Below are 14,791 nucleotides of genomic sequence, written 5' to 3' on the forward strand. Positions count from 1 at the left end.
ATAAACAAAATGTTATTATTTGGCAGGGAAAAATGACTTTTGCTTGAAATGGAAATTGTCGCTTCTGCCTAAAGCACAAGAAAGCGTCCCTTGAGGATTATATGCAGATAGATTAGTTTTTTACCAATCCAGGACCTTCCAATGAAGTCATGTCTTGCAAACATGTCAAAAAATTAGATTCAATGCACCTTGCATTAACATCAAGACACTGACGCTCTAATAGTTTTACTCGTTTAAACCCTTTTAAGGCATATTGCTGATATCAAAGAAGGCCACGCCACCTTTGCAAAAACTTACTTCCTCCAAGAGCACTTTAGAACGGGTGCTTTTAGCTTCCACAAGGTTGCCAAAACCTTTCTTTTCGGTGATAGATTTTACTCCCAAGTATCTTTTGGACACAAGGAACATGACGGCAACGGTGCCAAAAGGTCTCCAAAAATGCCAGCATTTCATTATATGGGAAAATCAGTCAATCAAAAGATTCTCCAGAGAAGCTAAACGATTTACCATTTAACCAGGCATGGCAAGGGTTTGCATTTGGCGTATTGCTTAAGGTTCTTCTTGATTTTTCACTCAGGTGGTAGAACATCATGCTTGGTGGCTTTCTTTTCTTGACCTAAAGCAGCCTATCAATGCAGTGCTGTGATATATTTATTCCAGAAGATGTATGAAGAATCTTGCGAAGTGTGGAGTTTGTGAGCTCCCAAACATAGCTCAATGTTTAACCCCGCTCCAAAGAGGATAATGCCTTTTTGCAAGAGCTTCCTTTTCTTGCATAATCTTCAGGCAACCTTCTCCTTATGTCAACCGATCCGTGTCAAAATAAGTTAAGCTTTTCACTTGGTCTGGCATTTAGGATTCCTGTTTTTTCAGACATAGAGGTGAAAACAAATCATTTTAGGAAACCTTTCAAAATGCCAAGAACTTTTGGTTGTCTTGTGTTACCCACTCTAGAGAAAAGGTGACAGAGCTTCCCATATGGTCTAGCGGTTAGGATTCCTGGTTTTCACCCAGGCGGCCCGGGTTCGACTCCCGGTATGGGAATTGTCCTTTGCTTTTCTTCTTTAATCACCTTTTAATCTCACCCATATAAATTAATGTCTCCGGTTTACTATTCTATCCGCACTGGATTGAAGATTGCTCCTAGTCAGATTATAGAAATAAACATCGTATTCCAATACATCCTGGATGAGAAAATTTACTACACGTAACATTTTATGTGCACAGAACAGGACTTTTCTAAAGAACACATCAACATTCAATGAAAATTTTTTATTATTTGGCAGGGAAAAAATGACTTTTGCTTGAAATGGAAATTGTGCTTCTGCCTAAAGCACAAGAAAGCGTCCCTTCAGGATTATATGCAGATAGATTAGTTTTTTACCAATCCAGGACCTTCCAATGAAGTCATGTCTTGCAAACATGTCAAAAAATTAGATTCAATGCACCTTGCATTAACATCAAGACACTGACGCTCTAATAGTTTTACTCGTTTAAACCCTTTTAAGGCATATTGCTGATATCAAAGAAGGCCACGCCACCTTTGCAAAAACTTACTTCCTCCAAGAGCACTTTAGAACGGGTGCTTTTAGCTTCCACAAGGTTGCCAAAACCTTTCTTTTCGGTGATAGATTTTACTCCCAAGTATCTTTTGGACACAAGGAACATGACGGCAAAGGTGCCAAAAGGTCTCCAAAAATGCCAGCATTTCATTATATGGGAAAATCAGTCAATCAAAAGATTCTCCAGAGAAGCTAAACGATTTACCATTTAACCAGGCATGGCAAGGGTTTGCATTTGGCGTATTGCTTAAGGTTCTTCTTGATTTTTCACTCAGGTGGTAGAACATCATGCTTGGTGGCTTTCTTTTCTTGACCTAAAGCAGCCTATCAATGCAGTGCTGTGATATATTTATTCCAGAAGATGTATGAAGAAACTTGCGAAGTGTGGAGTTTGTGAGCTCCCAAACATAGCTCAATGTTTAACCCCGCTCCAAAGAGGATAATGCCTTTTTGCAAGAGCTTCCTTTTCTTGCATAATCTTCAGGCAACCTTCTCCTTATGTCAACCGATCCGTGTCAAAATAAGTTAAGCTTTTCACTTGGTCTGGCATTTAGGATTCCTGTTTTTTCAGACATAGAGGTGAAAACAAATCATTTTAGGAAACCTTTCAAAATGCCAAGAACTTTTGGTTGTCTTGTGTTACCCACTCTAGAGAAAAGGTGACAGAGTTTCCCATATGGTCTAGCGGTTAGGATTCCTGGTTTTCACCCAGCGGCCCGGGTTCGACTCCCGGTATGGGAATTGTCCTTAGCTTTTCTTCTTTAGTCACATTTTAATCTCACCCATATAAGTTAATGTCTCCGGTTTACTATTCTATCCGCACTGGATTGAAGATTGCTCCTAGTCAGATTATAGAAATAAACATCGTATTCCAATACATCCTGGATGAGAGAATTTACTACACGTAACATTTTATGTGCACAGAACAGGACTTTTCTAAAGAACACATCAACATTCAATAAACAAAATGTTATTATTTGGCAGGGAAAAATGACTTTTGCTTGAAATGGAAATTGTCGCTTCTGCCTAAAGCACAAGAAAGCGTCCCTTGAGGATTATATGCAGATAGATTAGTTTTTACCAATCCAGGACCTTCCAATGAAGTCATGTCTTGCAAACATGTCAAAAAATTAGATTCAATGCACCTTGCATTAACATCAAGACACTGACGCTCTAATAGTTTTACTCGTTTAAACCCTTTTAAGGCATATTGCTGATATCAAAGAAGGCCACGCCACCTTTGCAAAAACTTACTTCCTCCAAGAGCACTTTAGAACGGGTACTTTTAGCTTCCGCAAGGTTGCCAAAACCTTTCTTTTTGGTGACAGATTTTACTCCCAAGTATCTTTTGGACACAAAGAACATGACGGCAAAGGTGCCAAAAGGTCTCCAAAAATGCCAGCATTTCATTATATGGGAAAATCAGTCAATCAAAAGATTCTCCAGAGAAGCTAAACGATTTACCATTTAACCAGGCATGGCAAGGGCTTGCATTTGGCGTATTGCTTAAGGTTCTTCTTGATTTTTCACTCAGGTGGTAGAACATCATGCTTGGTGGCTTTCTTTTCTTGACCTAAAGCAGCCTATCAATGCAGTGCTGTGATATATTTATTCCAGAAGATGTATGAAGAATCTTGCGAAGTGTGGAGTTTGTGAGCTCCCAAACATAGCTCAATGTTTAACCCCGCTCCAAAGAGGATAATGCCTTTTTGCAAGAGCTTCCTTTTCTTGCATAATCTTCAGGCAACCTTCTCCTTATGTCAACCGATCCGTGTCCAAATAAGTTAAGCTTTTCACTTGGTCTGGCATTTAGGATTCCTGTTTTTTCAGACATAGAGGTGAAAACAAATCATTTTAGGAAACCTTTCAAAATGCCAAGAACTTTTGGTTGTCTTGTGTTACCCACTCTAGAGAAAAGGTGACAGAGCTTCCCATATGGTCTAGCGGTTAGGATTCCTGGTTTTCACCCAGGCGGCCCGGGTTCGACTTCCGGTATGGGAATTGTCCTTAGCTTTTCTTCTTTAGTCACATTTTAATCTCACCCATATAAGTTAATGTCTCCGGTTTACTATTCTATCCGCACTGGATTGAAGATTGCTCCTAGTCAGATTATAGAAATAAACATCGTATTCCAATACATCCTGGATGAGAGAATTTACTACACGTAACATTTTATGTGCACAGAACAGGACTTTTCTAAAGAACACATCAACATTCAATGAAAATTTTTTTATTATTTGGCAGGGAAAAAATGACTTTTGCTTGAAATGGAAATTGTCGCTTCTGCCTAAAGCACAAGAAAGCGTCCCTTGAGGATTATATGCAGATAGATTAGTTTTTTACCAATCCAGGACCTTCCAATGAAGTCATGTCTTGCAAACATGTCAAAAAATTAGATTCAGTGCACCTTGCATTAACATCAAGACACTGACGCTCTAATAGTTTTACTCGTTTAAACCCTTTTAAGGCATATTGCTGATATCAAAGAAGGCCACGCCACCTTTGCAAAAACTTACTTCCTCCAAGAGCACTTTAGAACGGGTGCTTTTAGCTTCCACAAGGTTGCCAAAACCTTTCTTTTCGGTGATAGATTTTACTCCCAAGTATCTTTTGGACACAAGGAACATGACGGCAAAGGTGCCAAAAGGTCTCCAAAAATGCCAGCATTTCATTATATGGGAAAATCAGTCAATCAAAAGATTCTCCAGAGAAGCTAAACGATTTACCATTTAACCAGGCATGGCAAGGGTTTGCATTTGGCGTATTGCTTAAGGTTCTTCTTGATTTTTCACTCAGGTGGTAGAACATCATGCTTGGTGGCTTTCTTTTCTTGACCTAAAGCAGCCTATCAATGCAGTGCTGAGATATATTTATTCCAGAAGATGTATGAAGAATCTTGCGAAGTGTGGAGTTTGTGAGCTCCCAAACATAGCTCAATGTTTAACCCCGCTCCAAAGAGGATAATGCCTTTTTGCAAGAGCTTCCTTTTCTTGCATAATCTTCAGGCAACCTTCTCCTTATGTCAACCGATCCGTGTCAAAATAAGTTAAGCTTTTCACTTGGTCTGGCATTTAGGATTCCTGTTTTTTCAGACATAGAGGTGAAAACAAATCATTTTAGGAAACCTTTCAAAATGCCAAGAACTTTTGGTTGTCTTGTGTTACCCACTCTAGAGAAAAGGGGACAGAGCTTCCCATATGGTCTAGCGGTTAGGATTCCTGGTTTTCACCCAGCGGCCTGGGTTCGACTCCCGGTATGGGAATTGTCCTTAGCTTTTCTTCTTTAGTCACATTTTAATCTCACCCATATAAGTTAATGTCTCCGGTTTACTATTCTATCCGCACTGGATTGAAGATTGCTCCTAGTCAGATTATAGAAATAAACATCGTATTCCAATACATCCTGGATGAGAAAATTTACTACACGTAACATTTTATGTGCACAGAACAGGACTTTTCTAAAGAACACATCAACATTCAATAAACAAAATGTTATTATTTGGCAGGGAAAAATGACTTTTGCTTGAAATGGAAATTGTCGCTTCTGCCTAAAGCACAAGAAAGCGTCCCTTGAGGATTATATGCAGATAGATTAGTTTTTTACCAATCCAGGACCTTCCAATGAAGTCATGTCTTGCAAACATGTCAAAAAATTAGATTCAATGCACCTTGCATTAACATCAAGACACTGACGCTCTAATAGTTTTACTCGTTTAAACCCTTTTAAGGCATATTGCTGATATCAAAGAAGGCCACGCCACCTTTGCAAAAACTTACTTCCTCCAAGAGCACTTTAGAACGGGTGCTTTTAGCTTCCACAAGGTTGCCAAAACCTTTCTTTTCGGTGATAGATTTTACTCCCAAGTATCTTTTGGACACAAGGAACATGACGGCAACGGTGCCAAAAGGTCTCCAAAAATGCCAGCATTTCATTATATGGGAAAATCAGTCAATCAAAAGATTCTCCAGAGAAGCTAAACGATTTACCATTTAACCAGGCATGGCAAGGGTTTGCATTTGGCGTATTGCTTAAGGTTCTTCTTGATTTTTCACTCAGGTGGTAGAACATCATGCTTGGTGGCTTTCTTTTCTTGACCTAAAGCAGCCTATCAATGCAGTGCTGTGATATATTTATTCCAGAAGATGTATGAAGAATCTTGCGAAGTGTGGAGTTTGTGAGCTCCCAAACATAGCTCAATGTTTAACCCCGCTCCAAAGAGGATAATGCCTTTTTGCAAGAGCTTCCTTTTCTTGCATAATCTTCAGGCAACCTTCTCCTTATGTCAACCGATCCGTGTCAAAATAAGTTAAGCTTTTCACTTGGTCTGGCATTTAGGATTCCTGTTTTTTCAGACATAGAGGTGAAAACAAATCATTTTAGGAAACCTTTCAAAATGCCAAGAACTTTTGGTTGTCTTGTGTTACCCACTCTAGAGAAAAGGTGACAGAGCTTCCCATATGGTCTAGCGGTTAGGATTCCTGGTTTTCACCCAGGCGGCCCGGGTTCGACTCCCGGTATGGGAATTGTCCTTTGCTTTTCTTCTTTAATCACCTTTTAATCTCACCCATATAAATTAATGTCTCCGGTTTACTATTCTATCCGCACTGGATTGAAGATTGCTCCTAGTCAGATTATAGAAATAAACATCGTATTCCAATACATCCTGGATGAGAAAATTTACTACACGTAACATTTTATGTGCACAGAACAGGACTTTTCTAAAGAACACATCAACATTCAATGAAAATTTTTTATTATTTGGCAGGGAAAAAATGACTTTTGCTTGAAATGGAAATTGTGCTTCTGCCTAAAGCACAAGAAAGCGTCCCTTCAGGATTATATGCAGATAGATTAGTTTTTTACCAATCCAGGACCTTCCAATGAAGTCATGTCTTGCAAACATGTCAAAAAATTAGATTCAATGCACCTTGCATTAACATCAAGACACTGACGCTCTAATAGTTTTACTCGTTTAAACCCTTTTAAGGCATATTGCTGATATCAAAGAAGGCCACGCCACCTTTGCAAAAACTTACTTCCTCCAAGAGCACTTTAGAACGGGTGCTTTTAGCTTCCACAAGGTTGCCAAAACCTTTCTTTTCGGTGATAGATTTTACTCCCAAGTATCTTTTGGACACAAGGAACATGACGGCAAAGGTGCCAAAAGGTCTCCAAAAATGCCAGCATTTCATTATATGGGAAAATCAGTCAATCAAAAGATTCTCCAGAGAAGCTAAACGATTTACCATTTAACCAGGCATGGCAAGGGTTTGCATTTGGCGTATTGCTTAAGGTTCTTCTTGATTTTTCACTCAGGTGGTAGAACATCATGCTTGGTGGCTTTCTTTTCTTGACCTAAAGCAGCCTATCAATGCAGTGCTGTGATATATTTATTCCAGAAGATGTATGAAGAAACTTGCGAAGTGTGGAGTTTGTGAGCTCCCAAACATAGCTCAATGTTTAACCCCGCTCCAAAGAGGATAATGCCTTTTTGCAAGAGCTTCCTTTTCTTGCATAATCTTCAGGCAACCTTCTCCTTATGTCAACCGATCCGTGTCAAAATAATTTAAGCTTTTCACTTGGTCTGGCATTTAGGATTCCTGTTTTTTCAGACATAGAGGTGAAAACAAATCATTTTAGGAAAACTTTCAAAATGCCAAGAACTTTTGGTTGTCTTGTGTTACCCACTCTAGAGAAAAGGTGACAGAGCTTCCCATATGGTCTAGCGGTTAGGATTCCTGGTTTTCACCCAGCGGCCCGGGTTCGACTCCCGGTATGGGAATTGTCCTTAGCTTTTCTTCTTTAGTCACATTTTAATCTCACCCATATAAGTTAATGTCTCCGGTTTACTATTCTATCCGCACTGGATTGAAGATTGCTCCTAGTCAGATTATAGAAATAAACATCGTATTCCAATACATCCTGGATGAGAGAATTTACTACACGTAACATTTTATGTGCACAGAACAGGACTTTTCTAAAGAACACATCAACATTCAATAAACAAAATGTTATTATTTGGCAGGGAAAAATGACTTTTGCTTGAAATGGAAATTGTCGCTTCTGCCTAAAGCACAAGAAAGCGTCCCTTGAGGATTATATGCAGATAGATTAGTTTTTACCAATCCAGGACATTCCAATGAAGTCATGTCTTGCAAACATGTCAAAAAATTAGATTCAATGCACCTTGCATTAACATCAAGACACTGACGCTCTAATAGTTTTACTCGTTTAAACCCTTTTAAGGCATATTGCTGATATCAAAGAAGGCCACGCCACCTTTGCAAAAACTTACTTCCTCCAAGAGCACTTTAGAACGGGTACTTTTAGCTTCCGCAAGGTTGCCAAAACCTTTCTTTTTGGTGACAGATTTTACTCCCAAGTATCTTTTGGACACAAGGAACATGACGGCAAAGGTGCCAAAAGGTCTCCAAAAATGCCAGGATTTCATTATATGGGAAAATCAGTCAATCAAAAGATTCTCCAGAGAAGCTAAACGATTTACCATTTAACCAGGCATGGCAAGGGCTTGCATTTGGCGTATTGCTTAAGGTTCTTCTTGATTTTTCACTCAGGTGGTAGAACATCATGCTTGGTGGCTTTCTTTTCTTGACCTAAAGCAGCCTATCAATGCAGTGCTGTGATATATTTATTCCAGAAGATGTATGAAGAATCTTGCGAAGTGTGGAGTTTGTGAGCTCCCAAACATAGCTCAATATTTAACCCCGCTCCAAAGAGGATAATGCCTTTTTGCAAGAGCTTTCTTTTCTTGCATAATCTTCAGGCAACCTTCTCCTTATGTCAACCGATCCGTGTCAAAATAAGTTAAGCTTTTCACTTGGTCTGGCATTTAGGATTCCTGTTTTTTCAGACATAGAGGTGAAAACAAATCATTTTAGGAAACCTTTCAAAATGCCAAGAACTTTTGGCTGTCTTGTGTTACCCACTCTAGAAAAAAGGTGACAGAGCTTCCCATATGGTCTAGCGGTTAGGATTCCTGGTTTTCACCCAGGCGGCCCGGGTTCGACTCCCGGTATGGGAATTGTCCTTAGCTTTTCTTCTTTAGTCACATTTTAATCTCACCCATATAAGTTAATGTCTCCGGTTTACTATTCTATCCGCACTGGATTGAAGATTGTTCCTAGTCAGATTATAGAAATAAACATCGTATTCCAATACATCCTGGATGAGAGAATTTACTACACGTAACATTTTATGTGCACAGAACAGGACTTTTCTAAAGAACACATCAACATTCAATGAAATTTTTTTATTATTTGGCAGGGAAAAAATGACTTTTGCTTGAAATGGAAATTGTCGCTTCTGCCTAAAGCACAAGAAAGTGTCCCTTGAGGATTATATGCAGATAGATTGTTTTTTTACCAATCCAGGACCTTCCAATGAAGTCATGTCTTGCAAACATGTCAAAAAATTAGATTCAGTGCACCTTGCATTAACATCAAGACACTGACGCTCTAATAGTTTTACTCGTTTAAACCCTTTTAAGGCATATTGCTGATATCAAAGAAGGCCACGCCACCTTTGCAAAAACTTACTTCCTCCAAGAGCACTTTAGAACGGGTGCTTTTAGCTTCCACAAGGTTGCCAAAACCTTTCTTTTCGGTGATAGATTTTACTCCCAAGTATCTTTTGGACACAAGGAACATGACGGCAAAGGTGCCAAAAGGTCTCCAAAAATGCCAGCATTTCATTATATGGGAAAATCAGTCAATCAAAAGATTCTCCAGAGAAGCTAAACGATTTACCATTTAACCAGGCATGGCAAGGGTTTGCATTTGGCGTATTGCTTAAGGTTCTTCTTGATTTTTCACTCAGGTGGTAGAACATCATGCTTGGTGGCTTTCTTTTCTTGACCTAAAGCAGCCTATCAATGCAGTGCTGTGATATATTTATTCCAGAAGATGTATGAAGAATCTTGCGAAGTGTGGAGTTTGTGAGCTCCCAAACATAGCTCAATGTTTAACCCCGCTCCAAAGAGGATAATGCCTTTTTGCAAGAGCTTCCTTTTCTTGCATAATCTTCAGGCAACCTTCTCCTTATGTCAACCGATCCGTGTCCAAATAAGTTAAGCTTTTCACTTGGTCTGGCATTTAGGATTCCTGTTTTTTCAGACATAGAGGTGAAAACAAATCATTTTAGGAAACCTTTCAAAATGCCAAGAACTTTTGGTTGTCTTGTGTTACCCACTCTAGAGAAAAGGTGACAGAGCTTCCCATATGGTCTAGCGGTTAGGATTCCTGGTTTTCACCCAGGCGGCCCGGGTTCGACTCCCGGTATGGGAATTGTCCTTAGCTTTTCTTCTTTAGTCACATTTTAATCTCACCCATATAAGTTAATGTCTCCGGTTTACTATTCTATCCGCACTGGATTGAAGATTGCTCCTAGTCAGATTATAGAAATAAACATCGTATTCCAATACATCCTGGATGAGAGAATTTACTACACGTAATATTTTATGTGCACAGAACAGGACTTTTCTAAAGAACACATCAACATTCAATGAAAATTTTTTATTATTTGGCAGGGAAAAAATGACTTTTGCTTGAAATTGAAATTGTCGCTTCTGCCTAAAGCACAAGAAAGCGTCCCTTGAGGATTATATGCAGATAGATTAGTTTTTTACCAATCCAGGACCTTCCAATGAAGTCATGTCTTGCAAACATGTCAAAAAATTAGATTCAATGCACCTTGCATTAACATCAAGACACTGACGCTCTAATAGTTTTACTCGTTTAAACCCTTTTAAGGCATATTGCTGATATCAAAGAAGGCCACGCCACCTTTGCAAAAACTTACTTCCTCCAAGAGCACTTTAGAACGGGTACTTTTAGCTTCCGCAAGGTTGCCAAAACCTTTCTTTTCGGTGACAGATTTTACTCCCAAGTATCTTTTGGACACAAGGAACATGACGGCAAAGGTGCCAAAAGGTCTCCAAAAATGCCAGGATTTCATTATATGGGAAAATCAGTCAATCAAAAGATTCTCCAGAGAAGCTAAACGATTTACCATTTAACCAGGCATGGCAAGGGCTTGCATTTGGCGTATTGCTTAAGGTGCTTCTTGATTTTTCACTCAGGTGGTAGAACATAATGCTTGGTGGCTTTCTTTTCTTGACCTAAAGCAGCCTATCAATGCAGTGCTGTGATATATTTATTCCAGAAGATGTATGAAGAATCTTGCGAAGTGTGGAGTTTGTGAGCTCCCAAACATAGCTCAATGTTTAACCCCGCTCCAAAGAGGATAATGCCTTTTTGCAAGAGCTTCCTTTTCTTGCATAATCTTCAGGCAACCTTCTCCTTATGTCAACCGATCCGTGTCAAAATAAGTTAAGCTTTTCACTTGGTCTGGCATTTAGGATTCCTGTTTTTTCAGACATAGAGGTGAAAACAAATCATTTTAGGAAACCTTTCAAAATGCCAAGAACTTTTGGCTGTCTTGTGTTACCCACTCTAGAAAAAAGGTGACAGAGCTTCCCATATGGTCTAGCGGTTAGGATTCCTGGTTTTTACCCAGGTGGCCCGGGTTCGACTCCCGGTATGGGAATTGTCCTTAGCTTTTCTTCTTTAGTCACATTTTAATCTCACCCATATAAGTTAATGTCTCCGGTTTACTATTCTATCCGCACTGGATTGAAGATTGCTCCTAGTCAGATTATAGAAATAAACATCGTATTCCAATACATCCTGGATGAGAGAATTTACTACACGTTACATTTTATGTGCACAGAACAGGACTTTTCTAAAGAACACATCAACATTCAATGAAAATTTTTTATTATTTGGCAGGGAAAAAATGACTTTTGCTTGAAATGGAAATTGTCGCTTCTGCCTAAAGCACAAGAAAGCGTCCCTTGAGGATTATATGCAGATAGATTAGTTTTTTACCAATCCAGGATCTTCCAATGAAGTCATGTCTTGCAAACATGTCAAAAAATTAGATTCAGTGCACCTTGCATTAACATCAAGACACTGACGCTCTAATAGTTTTACTCGTTTAAACCCTTTTAAGGCATATTGCTGATATCAAAGAAGGCCACGCCACCTTTGCAAAAACTTACTTCCTCCAAGAGCACTTTAGAACGGGTGCTTTTAGCTTCCCCAAGGTTGCCAAAACCTTTCTTTTCGGTGATAGATTTTACTCCCAAGTATCTTTTGGACACAAGGAACATGACGGCAAAGGTGCCAAAAGGTCTCCAAAAATGCCAGCATTTCATTATATGGGAAAATCAGTCAATCAAAAGATTCTCCAGAGAAGCTAAACGATTTACCATTTAACCAGGCATGGCAAGGGTTTTCATTTCGCGTATTGCTTAAGGTGCTTCTTGATTTTTCACTCAGGTGGTAGAACATAATGCTTGGTGGCTTTCTTTTCTTGACCTAAAGCAGCCTATCAATGCAGTGCTGTGATATATTTATTCCAGAAGATGTATGAAGAATCTTGCGAAGTGTGGAGTTTGTGAGCTCCCAAACATAGCTCAATGTTTAACCCCGCTCCAAAGAGGATAATGCCTTTTTGCAAGAGCTTCCTTTTCTTGCATAATCTTCAGGCAACCTTCTCCTTATGTCAACCGATCCGTGTCAAAATAAGTTAAGCTTTTCACTTGGTCTGGCATTTAGGATTCCTGTTTTTTCAGACATAGAGGTGAAAACAAATCATTTTAGGAAACCTTTCAAAATGCCAAGAACTTTTGGTTGTCTTGTGTTACCCACTCTAGAGAAAAGTTGACAGAGCTTCCTATATGGTCTAGCGGTTAGGATTCCTGGTTTTCACCCAGCAGCCCGGGTTCGACTCCCGGTATGGGAATTGTCCTTAGCTTTTCTTCTTTAGTCACATTTTAATCTCACCCATATAAGTTAATGTCTCCGGTTTACTATTCTATCCGCACTGGATTGAAGATTGCTCCTAGTCAGATTATAGAAATAAACATCGTATTCCAATACATCCTGGATGAGAGAATTTACTACACGTAACATTTTATGTGCACAGAACAGGACTTTTCTAAAGAACACATCAACATTCAATAAACAAAATGTTATTATTTGGCAGGGAAAAAATGACTTTTGCTTGAAATGGAAATTGTCGCTTCTGCCTAAAGCACAAGAAAGCGTCCCTTGAGGATTATATGCAGATAGATTAGTTTTTTACCAATCCAGGACCTTCCAATTAAGTCATGTCTTGCAAACATGTCAAAAAATTAGATTCAATGCACCTTGCATTAACATCAAGACACTGACGCTCTAATAGTTTTACTCGTTTAAACCCTTTTAAGGCATATTGCTGATATCAAAGAAGGCCACGCCACCTTTGCAAAAACTTACTTCCTCCAAGAGCACTTTAGAACGGGTACTTTTAGCTTCCGCAAGGTTGCCAAAACCTTTCTTTTCGGTGACAGATTTTACTCCCAAGTATCTTTTGGACACAAGGAACATGACGGCAAAGGTGCCAAAAGGTCTCCAAAAATGCCAGGATTTCATTATATGGGAAAATCAGTCAATCAAAAGATTCTCCAGAGAAGCTAAACGATTTACCATTTAACCAGGCATGGCAAGGGCTTGCATTTGGCGTATTGCTTAAGGTTCTTCTTGATTTTTCACTCAGGTGGTAGAACATCATGCTTGGTGGCTTTCTTTTCTTGACCTAAAGCAGCCTATCAATGCAGTGCTGTGATATATTTATTCCAGAAGATGTATGAAGAATCTTGCGAAGTGTGGAGTTTGTGAGCTCCCAAACATAGCTCAATGTTTAACCTCGCTCCAAAGAGGATAATGCCTTTTTGCAAGAGCTTCCTTTTCTTGCATAATCTTCAGGCAACCTTCTCCTTATGTCAACCGATCCGTGTCAAAATAAGTTAAGCTTTTCACTTGGTCTGGCATTTAGGATTCCTGTTTTTTCAGACATAGAGGTGAAAACAAATCATTTTAGGAAACCTTTCAAAATGCCAAGAACTTTTGGCTGTCTTGTGTTACCCACTCTAGAAAAAAGGTGACAGAGCTTCCCATATGGTCTAGCGGTTAGGATTCCTGGTTTTCACCCAGGTGGCCCGGGTTCGACTCCCGGTATGGGAATTGTCCTTAGCTTTTCTTCTTTAGTCACATTTTAATCTCACCCATATAAGTTAATGTCTCCGGTTTACTATTCTATCCGCACTGGATTGAAGATTGCTCCTAGTCAGATTATAGAAATAAACATCGTATTCCAATACATCCTGGATGAGAGAATTTACTACACGTTACATTTTATGTGCACAGAACAGGACTTTTCTAAAGAACACATCAACATTCAATGAAAAATTTTTATTATTTGGCAGGGAAAAAATGACTTTTGCTTGAAATGGAAATTGTCGCTTCTGCCTAAAGCACAAGAAAGCGTCCCTTGAGGATTATATGCAGATAGATTAGTTTTTTACCAATCCAGGACCTTCCAATGAAGTCATGTCTTGCAAACATGTCAAAAAATTAGATTCAGTGCACCTTGCATTAACATCAAGACACTGACGCTCTAATAGTTTTACTCGTTTAAACCCTTTTAAGGCATATTGCTGATATCAAAGAAGGCCACGCCACCTTTGCAAAAACTTACTTCCTCCAAGAGCACTTTAGAACGGGTGCTTTTAGCTTCCACAAGGTTGCCAAAACCTTTCTTTTCGGTGATAGATTTTACTCCCAAGTATCTTTTGGACACAAGGAACATGACGGCAAAGGTGCCAAAAGGTCTCCAAAAATGCCAGCATTTCATTATATGGGAAAATCAGTCAATCAAAAGATTCTCCAGAGAAGCTAAACGATTTACCATTTAACCAGGCATGGCAAGGGTTTTCATTTGGCGTATTGCTTAAGGTGCTTCTTGATTTTTCACTCAGGTGGTAGAACATAATGCTTGGTGGCTTTCTTTTCTTGACCTAAAGCAGCCTATCAATGCAGTGCTGTGATATATTTATTCCAGAAGATGTATGAAGAATCTTGCGAAGTGTGGAGTTTGTGAGCTCCCAAACATAGCTCAATGTTTAACCCCGCTCCAAAGAGGATAATGCCTTTTTGCAAGAGCTTCCTTTTCTTGCATAATCTTCAGGCAACCTTCTCCTTATGTCAACCGATCCGTGTCAAAATAAGTTAAGCTTTTCACTTGGTCTGGCATTTAGGATTCCTGTTTTTTCAGACATAGAGGTGAAAACAAATCATTTTAGGAAACCTTTCAAAATGCCAAGAACT

The 14,791-nt window shown here is 39.2% G+C and overlaps 5 non-coding genes across 5 annotated transcripts; all 5 read left to right on the forward strand.

Moving 5' to 3' along the window:
- Positions 1 to 972: 972 nt before the first annotated feature.
- Positions 973 to 1,044, forward strand: TRNAE-UUC (transfer RNA glutamic acid (anticodon UUC)). Its single transcript has one exon. It is a non-coding gene; the product is annotated as a tRNA-Glu (tRNA).
- Positions 1,045 to 6,013: 4,969 nt separating this feature from the next.
- TRNAE-UUC (transfer RNA glutamic acid (anticodon UUC)) lies at positions 6,014 to 6,085 on the forward strand. The gene has a single exon. It is a non-coding gene; the product is annotated as a tRNA-Glu (tRNA).
- Positions 6,086 to 8,532: 2,447 nt separating this feature from the next.
- Positions 8,533 to 8,604, forward strand: TRNAE-UUC (transfer RNA glutamic acid (anticodon UUC)). The gene has a single exon. It is a non-coding gene; the product is annotated as a tRNA-Glu (tRNA).
- A 1,189-nt stretch (positions 8,605 to 9,793) lies between these two features.
- TRNAE-UUC (transfer RNA glutamic acid (anticodon UUC)) lies at positions 9,794 to 9,865 on the forward strand. Its single transcript has one exon. It is a non-coding gene; the product is annotated as a tRNA-Glu (tRNA).
- A 3,711-nt stretch (positions 9,866 to 13,576) lies between these two features.
- On the forward strand, positions 13,577 to 13,648 carry TRNAE-UUC (transfer RNA glutamic acid (anticodon UUC)). The gene has a single exon. It is a non-coding gene; the product is annotated as a tRNA-Glu (tRNA).
- Positions 13,649 to 14,791: the final 1,143 nt, after the last annotated feature.

This window comes from Pelobates fuscus, chromosome 3 (assembly GCF_036172605.1).
Source record: "Pelobates fuscus isolate aPelFus1 chromosome 3, aPelFus1.pri, whole genome shotgun sequence".
NCBI classification, from domain to species: domain Eukaryota; kingdom Metazoa; phylum Chordata; class Amphibia; order Anura; family Pelobatidae; genus Pelobates; species Pelobates fuscus.